We start from the raw sequence: 20,862 nt of genomic DNA, 5'->3' as shown, positions 1-20,862 counted from the left end.
GAATGGCAAGATCGTCCGCGAATGCCAGACACTTCACCCTGATTCTCTGCTCTTTTTTAATCCCAAGCTGAATTCCTTTTATTTCCTTTTCCCATGTCCTCACAGTTTTTTCCAGAAACATGTCAAATAGAAGGGAGGGTGGTCATTCCATCTCCTTGGCGAACACCGATGTGAATATGGAATGCTTCTGATGTTTCTACTTTGAATTTAACTTTGGAGGTTGTATCTGTTAATGCCTGTTGAATAATTGCCGGCCGCTGTGGCCGAGCGGTTCTAGGCGCTTCACTCCGGAACCCCGCTGCTGCTACGGTCGCAGGTTCGAATCCAGCCTCGGGCATGGATGTGTGTGATGTCCTTGGGTTAGTTAGTTTTAAGTAGTTCTACGTCTAGGGGACTGATGACCTAAAATGGTAAGTCCCATAGTGCTTAGAGCCATTTGAACCATTTTTTATTGAATAATTAACCTAGTTTTCCTGTCAATGCTGAACTCCTCTAAAGTGTGGAATAATGTTTGTCAATCCACTGAATCGTAAGCCTTTTTAAAATCGACAAAAGTTACCAGAGTATTTCTGCATCTTCATCAGACTACCCTCCATTAGGAAAGTGGGTGCACTCAGCGACTGTTATGTAGTTTATAAATGATATAGCGTAGCAATCAGTCGTCTTTTTTTCTTCTTTTTTTTTTGCAGGTTTTATGCCGCAAATCCAGATTTCGTCTAGTGCCTAGCCACTATCAATGCACTATTTTTTTATCTAAAAGATGGTTTAATGACTCTGAGCACTATGGGACATAACTTCTGAGGTCATCAATCCCCTAGAACTTAGAACTACTTAAACCTAACTAACCTAAGGACATCACACACACCCATGCCCGAGGCAGGATTCGAAACTGCGACCGTAGCGGTTGCGCGGTGCCAGACTGTAGCGCCTAGAACCGCTCGGCCACCCCGGCCGGCTTTTTAATCTCGATGCATGTTAGTTCCCTGTTGTTCGGGCGTCAGTCACAGTTCTTTGAAGACTGTTCAAAGAACTGTGACCGACGCCAGAACAACAGGGAACTAAAATGCGTCGAGATTAAAAAATAGTACATTGATAATGGCTAGACACTCGCCGAAATATGGATTTGCGTAATAAAACCTGCAAAAATAAGGACGTCTGATTTCTGCGCTCTATCATTTATAAATTTAAAAATTTCTACTTCTTCTCATTTGCAAAATTATATTTAATTTCCATATCTGTTAGAGGCAAGCTTAACCTTTGCCTGATACTCCCATATTAACTGGTCCGTTTGTTTTTCTAGTCTGTTTAACAGGTCCTTTTAAAGAATTTTGTATATTACAGGGAGCAGTGAAATTGTCCTGTAATTATTTGGATCGGTTTTTGCACCTTTTTTGTGGAGAGGGTGAATTAATGCACATATATTCAATTTCCGTACTTCTGCTATGTTTCCGTCTTCCCCTGGAGACTTGTTGTCCTTCAAAGAATTGATTATTTCCTTTACCTCTTTAAGTGATGGTGGATTTGAATTGGGATTGGGTGTGGGTTTTTCGAAATCAAGTTGTTCTGTCGGAGGCTCGCAGTAGAGAAGTGAGCGAAAATACTTAGCTAAAATTTGACAGTTATTTTTAGAGTTAGTTTCCAGTGATGCATCGGGCCCGCGAAAGCATAGGGTAGGTGGTAGATACCCTGTTAGGTTTTGTTTGAAAATTTTGTACAAATTTCTGTTGTTCGTCTTGATAAATTCTTGTTCAATTTATTTAAGCCAGCTTATATCATATCTACGTTTTCCTCTTCGAATCACTTTGGATGAACTCTTCTGTATTCTCAAAAATTCCTGCCTATTGAAAGTTTTCCAAGCTTGTATTCTTTCTTCTTTTGCTTGATCACATGCGCTGTTCCACCATTTGTTTTTCCTCTTTCTTGAAGGTTTTCCAAATTTCATAGTGTTTTTCAGTACTTCTGCAAGTTCCTTCCAGTTCGTTGCGTTTGATTGCCCAATTTCCTGGAGAATTTGCCTTTTCTTAATTTTAAGGTATTCTGGATCAATTCTAATTGTTTTGTTCATTGGTGGTTTCTTTCTGTTAGGTTGAAATCCAATCGTTATTTGCAGCAGACAGTGGTCTGACTCAAAAAATCCCTTACTGGTTCGTACGTTGAGTATTTCTTTGGTATAGATATGTCAACATGGTCTACCTGAAATTTACTCAAAGTTGAATTTGGTAATTTTCTTGTTGCAAGTTTGTTTACAGGTTTAAGGACTTGTGTGGACATGATTTTAATATCAAAATTTTCACAGAAGTTTATCAGTCTCTCGGCGTTTTTATTTTTTCTCTTGTGAGCTGCATGAAATCCCGTTGTTTTCCTGAATTTTTTCTCTTTGCCGAATTGTCCATTGAAATTTCCTAACATAATTTCCACGTGATGAGTAGGGATTTTATTTGAGATTTCCTCCAATAGTTCCCAGAAGTCATCTATTACTTGTGGATCTCTTCTATTGTCATCATTTGTGAGGGCACGTGCATTTATCAGTGTCTGTGCCTTGTTTCCAGGTTTTACTGAGATTGCGGAGATTCTTTCTGATATTGAAGTTTATTATTGAATCTATAATTGATTTGTGTACACCAAAAGCTGCACCAAATTGTTTGTGTCCGTTGTTCAGATGGACTGCAGGTTTTCCTTTGTAGATTCTGAAGTTTCCTGAATGAAAATGATTTTCGTCAGTAAATCTTACTTCCAGAATCGCAAGAATTTTTATGTGGAATTTTTCCATTGCATTTGTGAGTTGTTTCAGTTTACCTGCTTTGGAGAGTGTGTTTGTGTTGAGAGTTCCTATGAAGTTTTTCTGTTTTGGTCTAAGAAATTTTGACAAACTCTGACTCTTCTGCGCATGAAGTTCCTGGTCCCCCAGAATCCGATGAGCAGGAAAATTCACTCTAGAGACTGATGCCTGGGGTAGTGGATTTCTTTCCTTTTGTTCCATCATGCTTATTCAAGTTGAAACTTGTTTTGTGGTGATCTTCGATAATGGTTACACGTTTACGACTTGATGGTTGAGATCAAGATGGGCATCGAGCAGCCGCATCAACTAGGTGAACAGACGCCGACTACTACCCGCTGGATTCCAGAACAGACGCTAGTGGATGTGGGCTGCCTCTTCCGCCACTTCCGCCGTACCGATGATCTTCATGTCCGCCTCCATTGCCGTTGAGGTCTTCACCGCATCCCTGGCAAGGAACCCTCATAAGGTACTATCACCAGGTGCTATATATATATATATATATATATATATATATATATATATATAGCAACTCCGCGAAAGCCGGTCCCAAGCCCGGCTCTAGAAGGAGGAAGGTGAGGAGTAACACCCCGTAACCAAGTTTCACCTGGTGATAGTACCTTATGAGGGTTCCTTGCCAGGGATGCGGTGAAGACCTCAACGGCAATATATATATATATATATATATATATATATATATATATATATATATATATATATATATATATATATTGTAATCAAAAGTATAGGGACACCTCACTGAAAATGACTTCACTCTCGCAGGCATACGTTCAATCAGGTGCTGGAAGGTTTCTTGGGAATGGCAGCCCATTCTTCACGGAGTGCTGCACTAAGGAGAGGTATCGATGTCGATCGGTGAGGCCTGGCACGAAGTCAGCGTTCCAAAACATCCCAAACGTGTTCTATAGGATTCAGGTCAGAACGCTGTGCAGGCCATTCCATTACAGGGATGTTATTACACTAAAATGTAGACTTTCACGTCCGGAAATGTCATGTCCATTATAATTATCCGGGCTGTTATGCCGTGGTCGGTTGATGAATTCCCAACGTTTCGTCCCCGTCTGCGGAGGACATCTTCAAGGGGTTCTGTAGCTCGATGGAAGATCCAAGACACCCACTGGCTCGCTACTGACTGCCGCTAAATTCCGTGTCCGCGCGCTCCTGCGCCGAGGCGTGACGTCACGTGTTTTGAAAACGTCAGTGCAATTGGTCGCTGTCCGCTGCCGTCGATCGCCGTTGCCATCACCCAGTGGTGGACGGGTGGTACACATCTTCTTCAACACCGGCATCCATATACCGTTTAATTTCACGCCCTCCTCCTTTCTACTGAAATTATTAGGGTGTTTGGCGATTTCGATTGCCTCCCTGTAGAGCCTTCCGTAATATCCCCTTGGGGCCGCTAGTACTCGCGTTTCCTCGAAACGAATATGGTGGTTACCTGGTTGGAAAGCATGCTGTGATGTTTGGTTTGTGGTTTGTGGGGCGCTCAACTGCGTGGTTATCAGCGCCCGTACAATTACCCAATCTTTGCTCAGTCCAATTTCGCCACTTTTCTGGATGATGATGAAATGATGAGGACAACACAAACACCCAGTCATCTCGAGGCAGGTGAAAATGCCTGACCCCGCCGGGAATCGAACCCGGTGGAAAGCATGCTGCGCAACAGCTAATCGTTCCGTTTCTCCTCTTCTGCAATTGCCCTTGTGCTCTTCCCAAAGTTTTAAAACAGTTCTTTTAGTGGTACCCACATAAACATCTCCACAGCTGCATGGGATCCTATACACTCCAGCTTTTTCCAATGGTTTCCGAGCGTCCTTGGCAGGCTTAAGGTATTCCTGTATCTTCCTGGTGGGCTTGTAAATTACGGCAATATTCCGCTTCGTCAAGATCCTCCTTTCCGTTACATTTGTAACAAACGGCAGGAAAACCTTAGATTTTGCAGTAGCCTGTACGTCACTATGGTTTCTGGGTGGCAGTCTCAACGCACGTTTTATTTCGGCGGACGAATACCCGTTCTTCATTAGTGCATTGTGGAGATGTTCCATCTCAGCGTCGAGCAACTGAGGTTCACAAATGTTTCTAGCTCTGTCCGCTAACGTCTTGATAACACCCCGCTTCTTTGTGGGTGGTGGTTCGAATCCCGGTGCAAATGACGGTCAGTGTGCGTGGGTTTGCGGTATACTGAGTGACCCAAACTAACATTTTCGTTTCTAAAAACAAGCACATCGACGAAATGCAATTTGCCGTCTACCTCCTCCTCCATTGTAAACTGAATTCTCCAGTTTGTACTACTCAGATGTTCGTGGAACCGGCATAGTTCCTCCCTGCCATGTCTCCACAGCACAAACGTGTCATCCACGTATCGGAACCATACATTTGGTTTTTTGCTGTTCTTCGAATTTCTCCATAAAGAAGTTTGCAATTACGGGACTTAGGGGGCTTCACATAGCCACGCCATCCGTTTGTTCATAAAACTGTTCATTCCACTTGAAGTATGTGGTCGTCAAACAACACTTAAACAATTCTGAAATATCGGCAGGAAAAATTCGATCCAGCTGTTCCAATACATCATCAAGTGGAACCATGGTAAACAGCGATACGACATCGAGGCTGACCAATATGTCCTCCGGCTGGACCACTATGCCATTCAATCTGCTGATGAAATGTGTCGAATTCTTTATATAAGAGCTCGAACGGCCCACATGTGGTTTTTAACAGCGCAGTCCAAAACTTGGCTAACGAGTTGTAAGGTGCCAGGCAAATCCAACACCTTCCATGAAAACCCTGACATGATAAGCAAATCTAGTAGTATGTCACATAGCTCCGAATAAATCGTGGCATTAAATTAACCAAAGTAACACGAGTAACGAGTGAGCAAATGGAATACCACAGACTAACACAAGAATGCCTAAATGCATGTCATACCTTCCCACCGTGAGACAGACGCAGTTCCAAGGGGAGAAACGAGAACAGAAGCCGAGAGCGGAACCGTGTTAAGCTAGAAGGCCCTACGATAAGGGACGGACACCCAAGTCGCCAGCTAACCATCAGGACCACCCCCCAGCCCATGTTAAAAGCTAGAGCCCTCCAGAAGAACAGTATAGATCTTACGATAACACAAAAAGGGCCACACCAGCCGCAAGTTTTAGCGTGAGACTTTTTCGCGTGTTACGTTGCGAACGTTAAAAACGTTACCCCACCACGAAAAATAACCGCCAGGACCACCCCCCAGCCCATGTTAAAAGATAGAGCCATCCAGAAGAACAGTATAGATCTTACGATAACACTAAAAGGGTTACACCAGCTATAAGTTTTAGCGTGAGACTTTTCCGCGTCTCTGTTACGTTGCAAACTTTAAAAACATTGCCCCACCATGAAAAGTATAACGTTTCTCATTGGATAGACAGAATTTTTGTAGGCGGAGCTTAAGGTTAACATTGAGACCCTGATTGGTCAGATGAAAACACAGCCAGACAGTTTTTTTTTTAAACCAACTTCGGTAAATTGTAGTAAAGAGAAGTTAGGAGAGAGTTGCTTCCGAGATGGGGAGATGCATGGAGCTGCGCCGGCCGCCGCACCCTGACGAACACCGACAAGGTAATGAACGCACACGATGCCGCATTTTTGAGCGCATAAGGCTTCACTCAGAACTGCAGAAGTCTCATCTGTTACATGCCCTTTTTACGTACTACTAGTGTCGATCGTCAATTGCAGCTCATGGTATTCACATTTGCTACGTAAGTTAAAATCTGAAATGCGATGATTTTTCTGTTATATAATTATTGAGAAGCCACATCAGCCACTGTAATTTACGACAAGTTAGATAAGTAATTAAAGATAATTGAGGGTCACTGTAGACCATTTTGATAGTTTTTTCTTTTGTGAAACTTAATTTAAACCTAGATTATAGATATGATATGGCATAGGTCATCCTTCGATCCATTGTAGAACTTGGAAACCTATTCAGGGAATATTCGTTCACATTTTTGTTGAATGCAGTTGGTTTTTATCATCCTGTATTAAAACATTTCCTTTTATCAATAGTGCAATTTATAAACAATGTTTTGTGAGTAGAATAAAATTTCCAATGTAAACTTAATTGCTTTTTCGACGTTATTTTACCAGCTAACTAAAAATAGGAAAGCCTTGAACCCCTTCCACTAAATTTAGTTAGTATTAAGATTCTTTTACAGGGAGTGCAGTGGAGCTGACGCTGAAATCATTAAGTATTTGGTTATATCATCGCTAGTCTCATTGAACTCTTCTGAACTCTACATGTCATGTGTGGTCTGTCGTCTCCTTACCAGCAACAGGTCCCAGGTTCAAACTAGTCAATTCCCTAAAAACACGGTCAGAGCGGCATTGCACGAAAGTGGTAGGGAGACACGACTTAGAACAAACAGAAACCACGCAGAATGTTAGAGAATGGCGACCCTGCCAGGATGGTAAAATACCATGATTGAAGGGCGACCCGCCGCCGTGGTGGTCTAGCAGTTCTAGGCGCTCAGTCCGGAACCGCGCGACTGCTACGGTTGCAGGTTCAAATCCTGCTTCGGGCATGGATGTGTGTGATGTCCTTAGGTTAGTTAGGTTTAAGTAGTTCTAAGTTCTAGGGGACTGATGACCACAGATGTTAAGTCCCATAGTGCTCAGAGCCATTTGAACCATTTTTTTTTTTTTTTTGAAGGGTGACCACATGCCTAGCTAGGTCAGAAAAATATCCTGTTGAAAAATTTTCGTAACAGTAATTTTTTTTTGAAAGGCATAAATAGTTGAAAACCGTAGCTGCAGCGATAGATAGTAATAAAGTATTCAATAGAAAGTGAGACATTCCAGCAGAGACAATAGCATAATTAAGTTATGAATTTTAATATTAGAATTAAGTTTTCTCTCCAATGCAAGCGCACAGGTGGCGGATACGTCGTTGACAAGTTGGTTCTGACCCAACAAGTAAGTGAATGAATTGTCAGTCTTGGGTATAATAAGTGTCAAGTCGTGTGTGTAAAAAGTTTATGAAATGCGTGAGATGGTATGAGCGCATGTTGACGCGAAGTAGGGCGCGTTAATTGCTTTTAAAACAGAAAATAAGAGATTCGGAAAGATAAGCAATGGCAGATCGAGACCTTGACCGAATTGAGGTAGAGACCCAACATGAAGATGGACAGAGAATAGAGGACAGTACAACAGACGATGCAGTATCGCGAGAAATAGGACAGATAACGCACCATAACGAGGATAATGTCCGTCAAGGCATAGAAAACATAAGTCAGCATTCGACAGAGGAGCAGGAAAGTAGAGAGACAGCCGATGAGGATTCTAACTTGCTTCTTGAATACGTAGAACCCATAGTACAAGTAATCAGAGCTCCCTCACCACAGAGTACAAGGAATGCGAGCAGAAACGTGTCACCGTACAGTTCAATGCAATCGGTTGCAAACCAACACTTGGGCGAAAGCACAGAGCGTAGGACGTCGGAAGAAAACGCAATAGGACCCACCAATCTGGCAGAATTATTACAATTAATGACGGAAACCATGACAACAAAATAAAGAAATTGCGAACCAAATTAAAATTCAGAATGCAGAAACGACGAACCAAATTGCAGAAACCAGGAGACAAATGCGTGAGATTAAAGAACAAAACAAAAAAATTCTGTTACACCTAAGTCATATTGAAGACGAGGCAAAAGAATCTCGAGAAGTGATAGGAAACTTAATAACAGGTCATAGTCAATTGAGAACAGACATTGACAAAGTACAAGCGGACTTACAAACATTGCGTAATGACACTCAGGGCGAGATAAAAACATTACGTAACAACACCCAGGGAGAAGTCAAGAAACTAGAGAAATAGATAAACGTAATTACTAGACAAGCAGCAGGTACAGCGCGTGAAATTGTTGAAAACAGTGTGCTACACAAACGTATCACAAAAGCAGTGCTGAAAAGATACGATAACCGCATAGTCAAAATAGAAGCGCAAACGAAGCAACAATTTCAGAAATTGCGAACAGAGTTGTTGCAAACCATTGTAGAGCGTAGTGAACAAGATCGAACAAGCGCTGAGTCTGCAACCACATCCGTATCTGTAACAGTGCCGGAAAAACAAGCAATTAACGAAGATATCATGCATTTTCGATTGCAATAACATACGTGAAATCAGACAGCCTGCACCGCAACAAACACGTTTCGAAATTCTTGATGAACAAACGGCACCACAAATACATGCTGAACCACAAATGTATGTTTCAAGACAGTTTGGATCGTGCAATGAAGCAGCAAGGTTAGCCAGAATAGATACCGAACCAATACCTGTCAATGAAAAGCCAGGTCGCGAAGAGTACAGTGCAATGCATTCAGCTACACGTTCACAACCGATGGAAGAAAATTATTGCGTACCACTCCAACGATACTACGCAAGGGTAGGCGAAAGTTACAGTGGACAATATCCAATGGATCTACCACAACCGGAAAGAACGACGGGAGAAATGATCAGAAACAAAAGTGGCGAAGAATCGCGAATTTCATATGGAACTATGACGAAGTACGACAACGAACATTTCCTCACAGTCAGAAAATTTCAACACTTTCGAGAAGGAAACTCATTACATCCACGAACTTTTATTGATCAATTCCGAGTAGGATTACCAGAACACTGGACGCTAGCACACATGTCAGGAACAGTCGCAGAAACCATGCAAAGTATTGCAGCGACATGCCGATCGTACGAAGATTTCAGAGAGAAGTTTCTCTCACGATATTGGTCCAGCGAAGCACAGAACAGAGTGAAGTACGAATTATTACAGGACCCATATTTTGAAAATTCAGGAGAGAAGAGTCCCGTGAAATTTTTCGAATTAATGGCAAAGAAAAATCAATGCTTAGATGTACCATACAGTGACGGAGAGTTGATTAAATTATGCGCGATGAAGTTACCATTGAAATACCAGCAATCATTAGTAGGTCGCGGAGGCAATGACGTCGAAGCATTTAAAGGTATTCTAAGGGAACTAGAGTTCATATTTTCGGAAGATGACGCAAGAAAAAGACGAAGCGCACGTGAAAACGAAAGCAAAAAGCAGTGGAATCCACAAGACACAGTACGAAGAAACAATAATTACGAACCACGTGATAACTTCGCACCAAGAAATGACAATAGATTTCAACAAAGAACCGGTTATGGATTTAGAAGAGAATATGGCAATAACTATAATTCACCCAGGAACGGCAACAACTATTACAGAGGGAATAACGACAACCGGAACGGGTACTGGAGAACCAATAGACCGACAAATTATCAACAAAGAAATCACTATCAACAAGCTGAACAAGAAAAGAGAATACAGATAGAAGAGGTGGAGGTAAGACAACCAAACCCCGATAAACGTTCGAATTGACAGCTAAGCGCCCATGCCATAGGGAATGACGCACCGACCCAGGACAATTGCAGCACCTTGAACAGAGAAGTAAATACCTTATCACGAGAAGAGAGGAAGGAAGAAACAAATCTGCAGGGACCAGATAAAAACGAAGACAGGAAAATAACAATATCGTGTTGGGACGAAATTAATTGGGAGAATACTGACGAGGAAGATGAATTACCAGAGGCATGCACAACAAATGTAGGAGGAAAGGACGAAGTAATGAGTATTGCAGAGCTATTTGCGATGGAAACCAGAGAAAGCCAATTCAATGAGGATAATGCGCAGTCGACAGAAGTTGAAAATAAGTTACTAGTGGGCACACAACCCAACGTATATAATGAAGAGAGTTATGAAGCGATAATTAGAGCATTTAGCTGCGATTATGTGGAAGTAGCGACGAAGAAGGAGAAGACAGACGAGGATGAGGAAAAAGTAGAGGATGTTGAAGAAAGCGTAAATGAAGGAAGAAATAGAGAAGAGGGAATAAAAGAGAGAGAAGTAGCAGTCGAAGCTTATCCTACAGAAAGTTCGAATTCACAAGGGAAATTCCTGAAAAGACTCATGTATGATTCAGTGGAGGATTCGTTGATGCAAGAAGAAGAAGAACAGAACCAACCCTTTCAAATTCAACCAATTGTGAAGGCCATGGTAAAGCATATCCTAGTCAATACTGTAATTGATAGCGGAAGGGAACTGACTGCGATCTCAGAAAATTTATTCATGCAGTGTAATGCCAATCAGGAATTGCCAGTTCTGAAAATACGTAAGATTAAAATAAGAGGTCCTATTAGAAACAATGCTGCGGAAGTTACGAGACAAACAAGGTTAACTCTTTCGTATCAAGGTCTAAAGATCGAAGCCAACTTCGTGATTATACCTAAACTAACTGTAGATTTGATTATAGGTGCAGATTTGTTAAATGAGAGACGAGCGATAATAGATATGGGAAAAGGTAGCGTAACATTCGGGAATGTCACACTTCTCTTTGAGCAAAAGCTAAAATTAGAAGAAATACCAGTTATAAACAAACAAATAAGAATGATGCGAGATAAAGACGATGAAGAATTAGAATGGTATGCACAAAAGGGGGAATCGGCTCAACTCATGTTAGAAGTCCATAAAGAAATCGACGAAAAATTGCAAGAAGTTCAAGGTATTTCGGAACACAGTAAAAGATAATTAGAGGGTATTTTACGAGATGAAGCAGAGGTATTTTTACCTAAGACTGGCAGTATTAAACACTTTCAGTATAAGTTTGAAGTAAAACAGCACAAACCATTTAGAATGCCACCCTATACAATCCCATTAAGCTACAGGAATAAAGTATTTGAGGAGATATCTAAAATGTTAGATGACGATATTATTGAACCAGCTACCTTCACATATAACAGCCTGCTCCATACTGTAGAAAAACGAGATGGGAGCATCAGGTTAGTGCTGATTCGAGACAGATCAACACAATCATAATCACTGAGACAGATCGCCCAGAAAAATTAGAGGAATTGATACAAAACTTCCACGGTACTAAGATATTTTCATCAATTGATTTATGGAGTAGTTTCTGGCAAATAGAATTGGCCCCAGAATGTAGAAAATTTACAGCATTTATCATATTCGGTAGATGTTACCAGTTTAAACGATTACCATTTGGTTTAAACATATCATCAGCAGCGTTTATTAGGGGATTTAATACTGTACTCAGTCCTGAAATTTTACAAAAAATTACTTGTTATGTTGATGTTGTGATTATAGCAGAACCCTCTTGGGAACATCACAACGACACATTAAATCAGTTTTTACAGATCATGAAAGAGCATGGGGTCACAGTAAATTTGGAAGGCGAGAGGTCAAATTTTTATGAGACATAATTTCAGAGAAAGGGGTAATGCCCGACCCAGAAAAACTAACGGCAATCAAAGAATTCTGTACTCCATATAATAAGAAAACTCTCAGAGGATTTCTAGGTCTCACCGGATTCTATAAAAAAATTTATTTGGATCGACTCTCTCGCAACACCACGCCTATGTGAACTGACTGGAGAAAACACGCCGCCGGCCGAAGTGGCCGTGCGGTTCTGGCGCTGCAGTCTGGAACTGCGAGACCGCTACGGTCGCAGGTTCGAATCCTGCCTCGGGCATGGATGTGTGTGATGTCCTTAGGTTAGTTAGGTTTAACTAGTTCTAAGTTCTACGGGACTAATGACCTCAGCAGTTGAGTCCCATAGTGCTCAGAGCCATCTGAAAACACGCCATGGGTGTGAGATCAACAAGCCAATGAAGAATTTTTAAAAGTGAAAAACGCACTAACAACAGCACCGATTTTAGCACATCCTGATCTAACACAAAATTTTTGTATGGCCACTGATAGCGCGAAAACAGGTTTAGGAGTAGTTTTATTCCAAGAATACGAACAGACAGGGCTAAGATCATATAGAACAATTGCATTTGCCAGCAGTCGGGTACTCACAAAAAGCGAAAAAAACTATTCAGTCATGGAGCTGGAAGCATTGGCCATTGTATTGGGCTTCCAACGTTTTCGATACTTCCTATTCGGAAGAAAAACAAAAGTATACACTGACCACAAAGCATTAGAATTTCTGTTATCCGCCAAACTAACTCATGGGAGGTTAGCCAGATGCATGTTAATACTAGAAGAATTTGACTTCACTATTACACACATACCAGGACCAGCGAATGTATTAGCAGATGCTTTATCACGATATCCACAGGGTGTATCCAATAACACAGGTTTGGAAGCAGCAGAAGACCAGTTTACAATGTACTATATGAAACAAGTACCTTTCGAAAGCTACATTACGACAGCATTGAAAAACATAGACAAAGAACAGGACAATGATGCCGAAATACTAGGAATCAAACACAAGTGGGGAAGTAAGGATTTTCCAGACATTCGACAGCACTATCTCGTAAAAAACAATGTTTCATTTTTTAGACGAAATGTTGCAACGAATGAATGGTTAATTTATATCCCAGATGAACTAATTAATAAGTACATATGGTATACACATTAAAGTAATGGCCACTTTGGACCAAAGAAATGCTTTTTAAAAATAAAACAAACAAGCCATTTTCTTAATATGGAAAGACGAATTAGAACAGTATTAGTCAAATGCAAAAAATGTATGAGGGCTAAACACATCACTTTCCAAACCAAACCACGTATGTTTCGAATAATCCCTAAAAAATTAAAACAAATAGCTGCAACAGATTTGATGGGGCCCCTCCCACGCACAAAAAATGGATATATTTTCATATTTGTCGTTTTGGAACTTACTTTTAAATATGTTACCTTGACACCATTAAAATGGGCAACAGGTCTTACTATAAGTAAAGCATTTAGACAAGATTTTTTCAGACAAGTAGGTCAAGTGAAACGAATAATTTCGGATAATGGCCCACAATACAAATCAGTGCAATGGTAGAACACGTTAAAACAACACAAAATAAAACCCATCTACATATCTAAGTACAAACCTAGCGTAAATCCAGCAGAACGATCTATGAAGGACATAGACACTTTATGCCGATTATATGCAGACAAAAGACACAACACTTGGGATATATACCTTAAAGATTTTCAAGAAGTAATAAATGAAATTCCACATAGCACTACACCACTACCTCCAGTTACTGTACTGAAAAATATTGAACCCCCAAACATAACCAGAGAAAATGTTAGATTTCCTATTGTACCACGTAGACAGCACAAACAAGTCATAGCAACAGCACTCTCCAACATCAGAAAGGCAGCCATTAAAATAAAAGAAAGAGGAGATAGAACAGCAATTAAAAGAACATTCTCAGTACGCCAGAAAGTATTTGTAAAAACACATCATCTCTCCAGCAAACAGAAACACAAAATACATAAGTTTTACGCTGCATACAAAGGACCTGTCATAATTAGCCGAACTGCTCATGATAATGCTGTGGAACTAATGAACCCAAAAACAGGCAAAACCTTAGGACTTCACTATGTGAGCCATATCAAAAAGTTTGAAGGTTAATTTTATTACTGGTAAATAATCAGCACAATATTTCAAGATTATGTTGCAGACAAGATCGTCAGAAGAAAGAAGAATGAAGAGAGAGGAAGGTGGGAAAAAGAAAGTAGTTTCAATAGAAATAAAAACAAAAATAACACCAATAGTGGCATAGATTAAGGTGAGGGGATAAAGCATAGATAGTCTAACAGCATGAAATACTAAAATGCTATACACCACGACACTACACAAAAAATAAAAAACGAATTTGAAGATTCTTGTAGAAGTTAAGACTCAAAATATCTTAGAATTGTAACATGGAAAGGGCGCCGAAATTTGTAAACCTTTTTAAGAAGGCGTAAAACAATGTAGGTACTAGACATATGTTAGATGGTTATAAGTAAAACTTTTTGTAAGAACCATTCTAAAAACTCCAGCAAGGACGAGATGCAACGACCCACAAGTTGCAAGTATCAAGAAGTATCAAGAAAGAAAAGGACGTAATTAGCAAGACACGATTCCTACAAGGCAGAAGCGTCGAGAGAAGGGAAAGGACAGCGGAACCACAGGGTGGCGGAACCCTGCAGAGACACAACAGGACACCGAACGCCAGAAAGGTCTCAGAACGTCACGACTCAGCGGAGCGAGCAAAAATCGGCCGACGAGAAGACCACTTGGGCAAGCCACCACTGGCAAAAAAATATGTGTTAAAGTCACACTACTGCTATTAAACAGCACGCTGGTGCATGAAACTGAAGAAAACTTCCACAAAGTAAAAATGACACGCCCAAACAATTTATCAAACTGTTACTAAGAGGAGAACTTCAAAGCGACTAGTTATCAATAAATATTTCCATATCCTGCCCAGAGAAGAACCAAGAAGCAAGTAAGAAGCAGAGAAAAAGCAGGAAGAACAGAAGTTGAAGATTTGCAAGATTGAGACCAAGAAAGAAGATGGGTGAAGAATAGACGACATACCTTCCCAAATCCCTATCCTATTGTAAACTAGTCGTCTGCGAAGTATTACAACGAAAAACGACAGCTTTCAGCGACATATAATGATGACTTTCATGCATACAAAGCCGTAAACCACGAGATTCTGCACTCACAGCTCCATTCCATTATGGGACCTCCACAACGGCAACAAACACTTGCAAAGCCAACAAGGAATGACGAACGAAGCTGTATATCAAATACTTGCCCACATCCATCTCGCTCAAGTCCATCACCTTCGTGCAAAAACATTCGCCAACCTCATGCTTAAACATTCATAGGATTGTGTGAATGTGTGAAAACAAATTACGTGATGTAGGAATTGTGCAAAAGAAATGTGTGAAAAACTAAGTAAGTTAAGCACACCAGACAGCTAATAAACTACAAAATAAGTCATTGACTGTGGACTTAAGTAAAAAAATAGACTTCGATAAAAATAAGTCATTAGTCAAAATAAATACTAAAATTATATTCCACTTATTTTCTCCTCATAAAAATAAAAGAATAACTATATTTTACTTATTTACTCCTTATAAAAACAAAGAGTAAAAAATTATCTTGTTGGATGTTTTCCCTTTTTTATAAGATTTGTTCCATTTGTTAGGATAATATCTCAATACTGGTGCATGTATATTTCTTTGTCAAAGCAATTCTTGGAAATAATTCTTATTTATTAGTGTAACAATGTTGAAATGAGTGTCTAGAAACAAAAACATTTTTACTTGTACATGATATTTAGAAAATGCGTTAGGAATAGATTTTACTTAATTACTACATTTATTAAAAAAATATTTCTAAGAAAATCGATGTGAAAGACTCCTCACTTTCGAAAACAAACTTCTTAAAAAACAAACTTCACACTTAAGTAAAGAAAGAAAGTAATTAAAAATAAATAATAATAATAATAATAATAGCATAAAAATATTCTTCTCTTGTCAATATAAACATATTTTTGAGAATAATGTGGAAGAATATAAAAATATAAATTAGTAATACAAACTAGCATAGACCAGAGTAACGTGGTTGAACAGTAGGCAACAAATTTAGATAAAGGAATAATTTTTGACTGACTTAGACAACGATTCAATCATTGCCTAACTTCAGTGCAAAAATTAAGTTCGAATGGTGGTGATATGTAAGGTGTCAGGCAAATCCAACACCTTCCATGAAAACCCTGACATGATAAGCAAATCTAGTAGTATGTCACATAGCTCCAAATAAATCGTGACATTAAATTAACCAAAGTAATACGAGTAATGAGTGAGCAAATGGAAGACCACAGACTAACACAAGAATGCCTAAATGCATGTCATACCTTAAACCAACTTCGGTAAATTGTAGTAAAGAGAAGTTAGGAGTGAGTTGCTTCAGAGACGGCGAGATGCATGGAATTGCGCCGGCCGCCACCCCCTTACGAACACCGACAAGGTAATGAACGCACGCGATGCCGCATTTTTGAGCGCATAAGGCTCCACTCAGAACTGCAGAAGTCTCATCTGTTACATCCCCTTTTTACGTAATACTAGTGTCGATCGTCAATTGAAGCTCATGGTATTCACATTTGCTACGTAAGTTAAAATCTGAAATGCGATGATTTTTCTGTTATATAATTATTGAGAAGCCACATCAGCCACTGTAATTTATGACAAGTTAGATAAGTAATTAAAGATAATTGAAGGTCACTGTAGACCATTTTGATAGTTTTTTCTTTTGTGAAACTTAATTTAAACCTAGATTATAGATGTGATATGGCATAGGTCATCCTTCGATCCATTGTAGAACTTGGAAACCCATTCAGGGAATATTCGTTCACATTTTTGTTGAATGCAGTTGGTTTTTATCATCCTGTATTAAAACATTTCCTTTTATCAATAGTGCAATTTATAAACAATGTTTTGTGAGTAGAATAAAATTTCCAATGGTAAACTTAATTGCTTTTTCGACGTTATTTTACCAGCTAACTAAAAATAGGAAAGCCTTGAACTCCTTCCACTAAATTTAGTTAGTATTAAGATTCTTTTACAGGGAGTGCAGTGGAGCTGACGCTGAGATCATTAAGTATTTGGTTATATCATCGCTAGTTTCATTGAACTCTTCTGAACTCTACATGTCATGTGTGGTCTGGCGTCTCCTTACCAGCAACAGGTCCCAGGTTCAAACTAGTCAATTCCCTAAAAAACACGCTCAGAGCGTCGTTGCACGAAAGTGGTAGGGAGACACGACTTAGAACAAACAGAAACCACGCAGAATGTTAGAGAGTAGGTGGGCGAACCAATGGCACTTAATATCGGTCTTAACGGCACATTTTCTTTATGAATTTTGGGCAATCCATAAAGCCTCGGTGGTAGCGCAACCGAATTGCAGAGACCTTTCTATACACTTTCTTCAATGGAGGACTTTTTTATTAACCGCGACACAGTTCTAAGAACGTTGTTCGTGGGGTCCTTATTCAGCTTCCTCTATGCTTGCGGATCCATTAGATCAGTAATTTTACTCTGATAGTCGGCCACATCCATAACCACCGTTGCGCTTCCTTTGTCAGCTGGGAGAACCAAAATACTATCGTGGTCATTCAGGAGTTTTAAAGCTCTTCTCTCAGCCACAGTTATATTACTCTTCGGCGGTTTGGCATTGGCTAATATTCTCACTGTTTCTATACAGATTTCTTCAGCTGTTACATAAACCACACTGTGAATTCCTGATTCTACACTGGCTATAATTTCTTCCGTGGGCACAAAACGCGGACTAACAGCAAAATTTCCTCCCTTGGCAAGTACAGATGTCTCATCGTCAGATAACGAACGTCTGGATAAATTGATAACGGTCCGGGAAACGTCTAAATGCCGAACACTCTGATTAGGTAGCAAATTATCAATTTTCTTCTTCTGTCTACTAGACGTTGTCAACATACGCTTCCCCATGGTATCATGCAGTAGTCTATCAATTTTATCCCAGTTACCGCTGCACAGTTTATTACTGATCGTAATATGGAGAGACATTAACTTACAGTTTGTGCTTGCCTAGTCCCATCGGGTCTGCTGAATGCGCTCTCGTAGTAAGACCTCCTCAGTCCATTTGAAAATGCGTTCTGCCTTTCCCGAATAGAACAGTCGCTTTATCTTCAGAAACTACGGTACAACGCTGACGGCTCTGCAACGAGACAGGAATACGAGGGAACACAATAGCTGCACTCTCTTCTTCTGGAGTCCTTCCAGGTGTCGCACTTCACTTGACATCTCCTCCCCGTAGAGGCGTCTGATACTAAAATGTAGACATTGTATATTATAATGGACAGGGATGTTATTGTCGTGTCGCCACTCCGTCACAGGCCGTGCATTATGAACAGGTGCATGCTCGTGTTGAAAGATGCAATCGCCATCCCCGAATTGCTCTTCAACAGTGGAAAGCAAGACGGTGCTTAAAACATCAATGTAGGCCTGTGCTGTGATAGTGCCATGCAAAACAGCAATGGGTGCAAGCTCCCTCCATGAAAAATACGACCACACGATAACACCACCGCCTCCGAATTTTACTGTTGGCACTACACACGCTGGCAGGTGACGTTCATCTGGCATTCGCCATACCCACACCCTGCCATCGGATTGCCACATTATGTACCGTGATTCGTTACTCCAAACAACGTTTTTCCACTGTTCAATCGTCCAATGTTTACGCTCCTTACACCAAGCGAGGTGTCGTTTGGCATTTACCAGCATGATGTGTTGCTTATGAGCAGCCGCTCGACCATGAAATCTAAGTTTTCTCACCTCCTGAGTAACTGTCGTAGTTCTTGCGGTGGATCCTGATGCAGTTTGGAATTCCTGTGTGATGGTCTGGATAGATGTCAGCCTATTACACATTACGACCCTCTTCAAATGTCGATGGTCCCTGTCAGTCAACAGACGAGGTCGGCCTGTAAGCTTCTGTGCTGTACGTGTCCCTTCACGTTTCCACTTCATTATCATATCGGAAACAGTGGACCTAGGGATGTTTAGGAGTGTGGAAATCTCGCTTCCGTAATGACACAAGTGACATCCAGTCACGTGACCACTTTCGAAGTCCGTGAGTTCCGTGGAGCACCCCATTCTGCTGTCTCACGATGTCTAATGACTACTGAGGTCGCTGATATGGAGTTACTGGCAGCAGGTGGCAGCACTGTGCACCTAATAGGCATTTAATCAATCATTATTCCCGCTCTTCATTCCTGAATGTAACTGGAAGAAGCCCCAATGACTGGTACAATGTGAGACGCCTTCTGCCTTGCACTTCACTGTGATTTGCACAGTAAGGATTTGGTTTGCAAATTAAGGGTATTTTATCAGTTGAAAGCAAACACTCAACGTAAATACGAGTGTGTGTTTATTAATATGACTGTTGTGTCAAATGTGCAAATGTTTACGTAAATCACTGATGCACGCTACAAAGAAATTCCGGACAGACAATATCGCACGTTGTATTTCATCTGGACTTTTCGCAACACTGGGTCTGCTTATACGGTATTTCGTGCTTCCGGTGGTTGTTGGTGTCTCCATGTGGATCTCTTCTTATACTTTTCCACGGAGATACAAGTCTGCCGGTGTAAGCTGGTTGCCGGCCGCGGTGGCCGAGCGGTTCTAGGCGCTTCAGTCCGGAACCTCGGGACTGCTACGGTCGCAGGTTCGAATCCTGCCTCGGGCATGGATGTGTGTGATCTCCTTAGGTTAGTTATGTTTAAGTAGTTCTAAGTTCTAGGGGACTGATGACCTCAGATGTTAAGTCCCATAGTGCTCAGAGCCATTTTTGTAAGCTGGTTGAGCGCGAACGCCATGTCGTATTTCCCGAAAAATCGATCGATCTCCAAATGTTCTGTTAAAATTGTTTGTTATTTCCGCGTTGTTGGAACAACATGGTTTCCCTTACTGCCTTGCCTTACTGGTTTGCCTTTATCTGTCAAGAACAAAAATCATTGTGTGAAATTTTTGAAATGGTGGAAATACAGAAGCGTATCTTGCAGCTGTTCGTGTTTTTATTTTGTTTCCCTCTTTGGCACCACAGCATTCCACCTACCAGTGTATCGTAAGCCTTCAAGGGCGGCTTACACCACATCGGCCTGTAATAAATAAGGCGGAAGCACGCACATTGCACGGGATTTTAAGTTTACTTCATTGGTTATATACAGTTGATGTCTACCGGATCCTATAATATACCCTGCCTGGTGTTGTCTGGCCTGGCTCATTCAGCAGTCATGCTTTGTACATTTTTATAGGGCGTCTTTTGGGTGTACTCTATTTTATTATGACAACTCACCATTGTGGTTTGTCTTTTAACGTGGATAACTTCTAGAAAGGTGGCGCACCGTAATTGTCCATCTGCATTGTGGAAATACAACAATTGTAAACCTGAAGATGCGTTTATACTGACGTGAAAGTGGTGGTTGCTAACAAAGCACGTTCATTCAGCTATGCGCCTTTTGAAAGCATCTCATCTTCCTTGATTTTTTAATTGTTTTAATTTTTATGATAATTTGAAAGGTTATTGAGTGTTCAGTGTTTTTATTTTTATTTCTAGCATGTTTCTGGTATTCAAGAAATGTAATGTGAGCTCTGTGTTTCCACTGGGTGTTTCATACTTCATATCTGTATTTTGAACATTTTTCAAATATTAGTCTTC

The sequence above is a fragment of the Schistocerca cancellata genome, chromosome 1, assembly GCF_023864275.1.
Source record: "Schistocerca cancellata isolate TAMUIC-IGC-003103 chromosome 1, iqSchCanc2.1, whole genome shotgun sequence".
NCBI lineage: Eukaryota > Metazoa > Arthropoda > Insecta > Orthoptera > Acrididae > Schistocerca > Schistocerca cancellata.
The sequence above is the reverse complement of the archived record's forward strand: the minus strand, read 5'-3'. Positions refer to the sequence as shown.